Source organism: Pteropus alecto, unplaced genomic scaffold, assembly GCF_000325575.1.
Source record: "Pteropus alecto unplaced genomic scaffold, ASM32557v1 scaffold146, whole genome shotgun sequence".
In the NCBI taxonomy this organism is placed as follows: domain Eukaryota; kingdom Metazoa; phylum Chordata; class Mammalia; order Chiroptera; family Pteropodidae; genus Pteropus; species Pteropus alecto.
The window spans coordinates 26,400,396-26,407,135 of NW_006442107.1; positions in this window are offsets into that span (position 1 = coordinate 26,400,396).

Below are 6,740 nucleotides of genomic sequence, written 5' to 3' on the forward strand. Positions count from 1 at the left end.
TACCTGACCTGTTCATACTGGATCCTTACAAATGAGACTAGCATCTGTGGTTATTTTGAATCAGGAAAACTCTCCACTATTCTTTCAGGACACTGTAATGCCAAAAACTCAAGGATCACTGACATCCGGTGGTCAATTCTTTCATCCTACTTATTAGGCAATTTCATTTTATTAAGTTCATTTTGGTGGAAATTTATCTATGAAAGTTCAGCAGTAACATCACATTCCTGGTGGAGTCTTAATTTAAAGTTGACAATAAGTGCCAAAAAATGTTTTCTTCTTAAAACTCTTCAATGAGCCTAGTACATGTAAAACATTGCAAATAGAGTTCAGATTGATATCAGTATTTGTACAGACAATAATAATGAGTTAGTTGGCATTCACAATGAATCAAAGAATAAAATGTAGTAGCTCCAAAAAAAATGAAAACCTAAATAACTGACAGAGAGGACAGGACATTATTTTTATTAGAATATGTAGAGAAATACAATTTGAAACTACTGGAAAAGTTATTTAGTAGAAGATTAATATGGCATTCAGTTAGAAGCTCTAGGCTAAAAGGTCCAAAATTCAGATAATTATGAGAAGTTTCTAATAATTTTATTGTTATGAGTCCTTAATATCTATTATGTATTCACACTGAAGCAGAAGTTCTAGCTGAGATAGTGGTATATTCATTGGTAACTGGGCCCTATAAAAATAGGATATCTTGTAATGCCAATTTCAATGACTGATTTTTTTGTTTGTTTCTAACAAAGAAACATAAAAGGAAAGGTGAGCAGAGGGCTTGAAAAAGGTAGAAAACCCATTTAGTGTACATATAAAGCACAGCATCTAAGAGAAAAATGACGAAACTTAAATGAAGCTGTCCAGCAGGAGGAAGCATTACACCTATGAATGCAGATGTGCTTATTAAGTAATTTCTCATTGAAAAAGTAACATTTGAGTAAAAATCTGAAGAAGATAAAAGAGTTAGCCATGGATGAATACATAAAGATATGGGGGTCAGACGTGGAAGGTGGGAGAGCATTCCAGAAGCCCAATGCAAAGACTCTAAGATGGGAATGAAACTGGTGTGCTTAGTTTTGCCTCTGATCTATCTCAAGCACCTAGCATAATGTCTGACACATATATTTGTTGAATGATAAATGCTAATAATATTGGAATCAAGTCTACATGAATTGTAGAGGGCCTCAATGACATATTAAAGAGAAGAAGATTAATTGGAAAGACACTGAGAGTTTTGAGAGATGTCATGTGAAGAAGCAGTGCTATAGAAAGCCAAATCTATATTAGAGTTTAGCTCATGTTGCTCTGGAGAGAGACAAGAAGTAGAGGCAACTCAGAAGTGAATGGAAATAATACTACGTAGTGATACGATCTGAAACAGGTAAAAAGCACAAATATAATCAATTAAAACAAGAAATAGATAGGATTTAAAGTCTGACTATTATTAGAAAATTAAGTCAATTTTTTGTGATCGAGAAATTATCAGATATGAAGGAAAATTGTAATTTTTTGAGGAGAAAATGCAATATTTCATTTTAAGCAAGATAGATTTGAGGTAATGCTGGAACCTTCAAGAAAATAATCCAGTATCAATAAAGCTGTGGACAAGAACTTCAGGTGTTCATAAGATCTAGGAGTCCTTTGTAGGAGGAAGAGTTGAATTATGGAAGTGAGTGAAGCCTACAAGAAAGACACTGTGGAGCAAGAAAAGCAGACAGTCAAAATGGAAACTAGGGGCTGCTCAAAATTACAGAAGTGACATCATTGAATTATTAAGAAATGAAGAAGCCAGAAGGAGAACCAGGAGAAGAAGTAGAGCAACACAATCTGGTAGAGAATGAGTGCTGAAAGAAAAATATTGAACTTGGAAAGAAGGCATCCTTAAAAGAGTCTTCCAGTACTACAATTTTAATAGAGTCAATTGGTGGTTAGAAGCTAAAGAATTTAGACATTTGTAGGAATAAAATTTACAAGGTTTTAGAAAAAAATCATCCAAGAGCTCTACACATTTGTATGAAAAAGAAAGAGCCTGTAGAAAGCAAGAGACTTCTGCTCATAAGGCAAAATTTTCCTTGCTGAAACAAGTAAAATATCCATATCAGAAAGTAGAAAATTCCTTAAGGAGCCCACTTTTCCTTCTGTCTCGTCAGTCTTGGTTTCAAGAGAGATTATGAGTGGGCACAGAAGACCAGTGTGTGTCTCATCCCTCTCATTCCCTTCAGAGGGAGCTCTGTATATGTGAGAGCTGGAAGCATGTACTGTTAAAGGTGCAGAAGATACTATTAAAATGGCAGAATATCTGGACCGTACTTCATTGAGACTACCTGGAAAATAATGGCTGCCTGCATGGTTGGTTATATTAGAGTGGGGAAAATGATTTGTGCTAATGAGAATTTTGTCAGAAGAACTCAAAGTATTTCATAAACATTTAAAAAAACCTGTGGATTTTTGATGCAAGTTCAGAAACTTTAACCATGAAGAAAATGGATATTTTTCTTTCTCCTAGAATTCTTTCCTAAATAGTAAGATGTAAATGTTACATTTTAAAAATGTTGGATGGAGTATTTACTTAGGACAAAGACTAAACTGGATTTTAATATCACTTTTGTTACATCCTGGCTGAGAGATAATGGGGTAATTTATTTATTCAATTTCTTTACTTACAAAATATAGATAATAATAATAATGTATATAAAATACCAACAGTAGTTCTGGGTAATAAGTCCAATACTGATACATACTGATAGTCTATCATTCTATTCTCCATAGGAAGGATTTTATGACTTTAAAAATTTAAAGACCTACAATTTCTCCTATGTTAACTCAATCTGAAAATTTATGGCCAAAATGCCTTCATAAAAGGATTGTTTGATGCTTTTATCTGTTCTAGACATATACAATTCATTGATAAAATATGAAAGATAAAAACCAAAAGGATATGTAGCTAGACTTGAAAGCATGATAAACTCTCTGAGAAGCACTAACATATGCAACGTACAGGGCTGAAGCTGCAGCTACTTGGGGCATTGGGTCTATAAGTCAACGAGTGCACCCAGAATTGAATTATTTTTAGGGAAAATGAGAATGAGAATGCTTCATACAAATCCAAAGTCAGGCTCATAACTGAAGCCAGAGCTGAGGGTGGGATGAGGCTTCCTCAAAAATGAAAGGAGACTGAATATCAAAAATGTGCTGACCAGTGCCTGGGATAGAACTTTAAGCAAGCTGTAGACTTAGGAAATAAACCAAAGCTATCTACTGGCTCTGTGATTTCTCAAAAATCATTACAAAATAAACTCAAAATTCCATTAAAAGATTTGGTTCTGGAGTTGTAGGAAGGTCTGGGTGGAAGCAAACTCAAAACTGCTAGACTTGTCCATGTGGAAGTTTATGGAGGTGGAGGAGCAAGAGAAATAAGCATAAAATCATAAAATTCTTTACACGAACTGAATCTACAAAATAAAATCCCAAAATATGTAAATAAATTTAAACTTAAGACAATTAACAAAACCAATAGTCAGACTCACTATATGTGAAATTAATGTATTTAGAAATTCTAATGAAGACTTTAAAATGTCAGAAATAGAAAGTGGGGTCTGTAGAAAGTGGGGTCTGTAGAAAGTGGGGTCTGTAGCCATGTAGATATGAATATTCTGTCATCTCTTTCTAAAAGCCATAATGACTAAAACAGAGAGCAAAAACATATATCCACAACTTGTATCTATAGCATTCTCAGAAGGCAAAGAAGACTGCAAATTCTAAATTACCAGATGTGGGAAATAAAGACTGGAGTTAAGCAGAGATGGACTCAGAATCTACATAAATGGAAGGAGTATAATGAGCATGCATAGAAGACTGAAGAAGGTAGAGCACAATGGTAAGAAGAAAAAAATAACAGGAAGAGAGAGCAGCAGTATGCATGGGAACTCCTGAGAATAGGTCTGAAATAGTCAGAACACTGGCAACAAAGATCAAAGAAGGGACCAGAGGAGGCAGTTTTGGGAAGTCATTGCTTCTGAAAGAAAAAGAGAGAGGCACACCGGAAGAAAACACTGTCACTTGGCAAAATTAGCTGATGGTGAAAGATGAAACACACTTTAGATGATAAAGGCCTTAATGAAACAAGATTTAAAGATTCAGTGTGGAGTGGGGCAAATTATAAATGAGCACAGAACACAAAACAAGAAGCAAAACTTTCTAGCAGATGAAACAAATCAGAAAAATCGCACAGAGAGCGAAAGAAACCTGTAACACAGGATCCCGATGTGAATTATAAATAATTAAAAAAGAATTATAAGTAATTAAAAAAGCATTTGTAGATATAGAATAACAAGGAAATTGCAATGCAATAGAAATAAAAAAGAGAAGGAAAAAGAGCAGGGGTGACAAAATTCAATAAAGAAATTGAGGAAAAAGATAAAATTATCTTAGAAATGAAGATTATATTAGAAAATATGCAAGGGAGAATGGTTATCATTAAAAGTATAGTAAATGCTATTGAGGGTATAAATGAGAGAAGCCAAGAAAATGAAAGACAAAAAAGAGATTCCATACTCCTTAAGAAAGACATATTTAAAAACACACATGGTTGACATATACAGACACTGGGTGAAAATTAAAGGAAGAGAAAAGATTAGCTTGGCAATAGAAACAAAAGCAATGGTAGAGGTTAAGATCAGACAACACAGAACTAAAGGCAAACTTGTTAAAATGGGTAGAAAGGGATAACTCAATATTACAAAGAACAATCTACAAGAAAGATTTAATAACCATTACCTTATATGAACCTAATAGCATAATCTGGAATTATAAGAAGCAAAAATGATCATAAATTGATTTTTAACCTATTTTTATTCAGAAATGAGAAAGCAAATAGATCAAAATTAGAATATATATGAATTATATAATTAGACTACATATAAAAATTAGAATATATATGGAATATGTATATGAACTTGAACTCTCAGATGGATTCTAAATAAAGATTGATCATATGAACACACAAAAGATCTCACAAGAAGTTTCAACACATTTTACCTTGTGATTTTTAAAATTTTATTTTTAATTATGGTAAAATATTTATACCAGAAAATTCATTATCTCGAACATTTTTTTTTCTTTATTGTTGAAGGAAAATGGGCTGGTTGGGGTGCCACCATTCACAAACAGGTATGTCAGAGACCAGTGATCTTTGGCACCTTGCTCTCCCCTGTTTCAGATCTAATCCATCCCAAGGCCAATGTGTCACCCCACTAAAAGCCTTTTAAACCAACTCACTTCCCTCTGTGCCCACCACCTGTCTCGGGACCACACCCCATTTCATGAAGCAATCACACCTTGCTATCAGTGAGCTATTACTTGCTCAACCATTCTGGGTTTATTATTGCTTGTGGGATGTAGGCAAATCGCACCCGTTCTTTAGACTCCACATGTGGACTGCACTCACCTCTTCACTAGTTTCTTCCCTACCCAATCCTCCTCAACCTTCTAAGCCTTCTCCTTCCTGAATGAACACACTCCACCTGTTCCAGGGCCTTTACACATGCCGTTGTCATTCCTCAGTTCCCTATCTTGTTCACATGGTTTTCTATCTCAACCTTCAGCTACTTGGTCTTCCTGACTAGGTAACCTCCCTAAAGTGTGTTGGTGTACACGCATCAACAAGCCAGCTCTGTCACGGCATTTTTCACACCTGTACTTTTTTTCTCCTTCTTCCCCTCTCCCAGCTTTATTAAAGTATAATAGACAATAAGTTGCTCAAATATACAGTATACAATTTAATGAATTTTTAAAATTATAGTTGGCATACAATAATATATTCATTTTAGTTGTACAGCATAGTGATTAGAGATCTATATAACTCACAAAATCAAGTACCCCTCTCATGCCCCTTACATATTTTTTATAACATTGTTGGCTATTTTTCTTATGCTACACTTTATATCTCCATGACTATTTGTATCTATCCATTTGTACTTCTTAATCCCTTTGCTCTTTTTCACTGTTCCCTCCAGCCTCACTTCCCACCTATTAGCCTTCAAAATATTCTTTGTATCTATGACTTTGTTTTCATTTTTGTTGTTGTTATTCTGTTCTTTATATTCTACATGTACATGAAATCATGCAATATTTGTCTTTATCTCACTTATTTCATTCAGTGCAATACTCTCTAGGTCCATCAAGGCAATATCTTTTTCCAAACCCCTCCTTTTAGTCTGTGTGTCTTTTAATCTGAAGTGAGTTTCTTGAAGGCTGCATATACACAGGTCTTGTTTTCTGATCCATTCAACTTCCCCATCTTTGGGTTGGAACACGTAATTATTTTCCACTCGAAGGGTTTGTTGAAAAGAATGTAGTTATTGCCATTCTTTATTCATGTTTTTGATACATGTTTCTTTCTTCTTAAACAAGTCCCTCCAACAATTCCCATCATATGGGCTTGGTGTTGAATTCCTTTAGCTTATTTTTGTCTGGGAATCTATCTGTCCTTTGACTCTAAATGACAGCTTTGCTGGATAAAGTATTCTTGGTTGTAGATCCTGGATTTTCCATCACTTTAAATATTTTGTGTCAAGCCCTTCTGTTCTGCATAGTTTCTTTTGAGAAATCGGTTGCCAGTCTTATGGGAGCTCCTTTGTAGGTAACTAATTGCTTTCTCTTGCAGCTTTTAAGATTCTCTCTTTGTATTTAACATTTGGCATTTTAATTATGATGTGTCTTGTGTGGGCCTC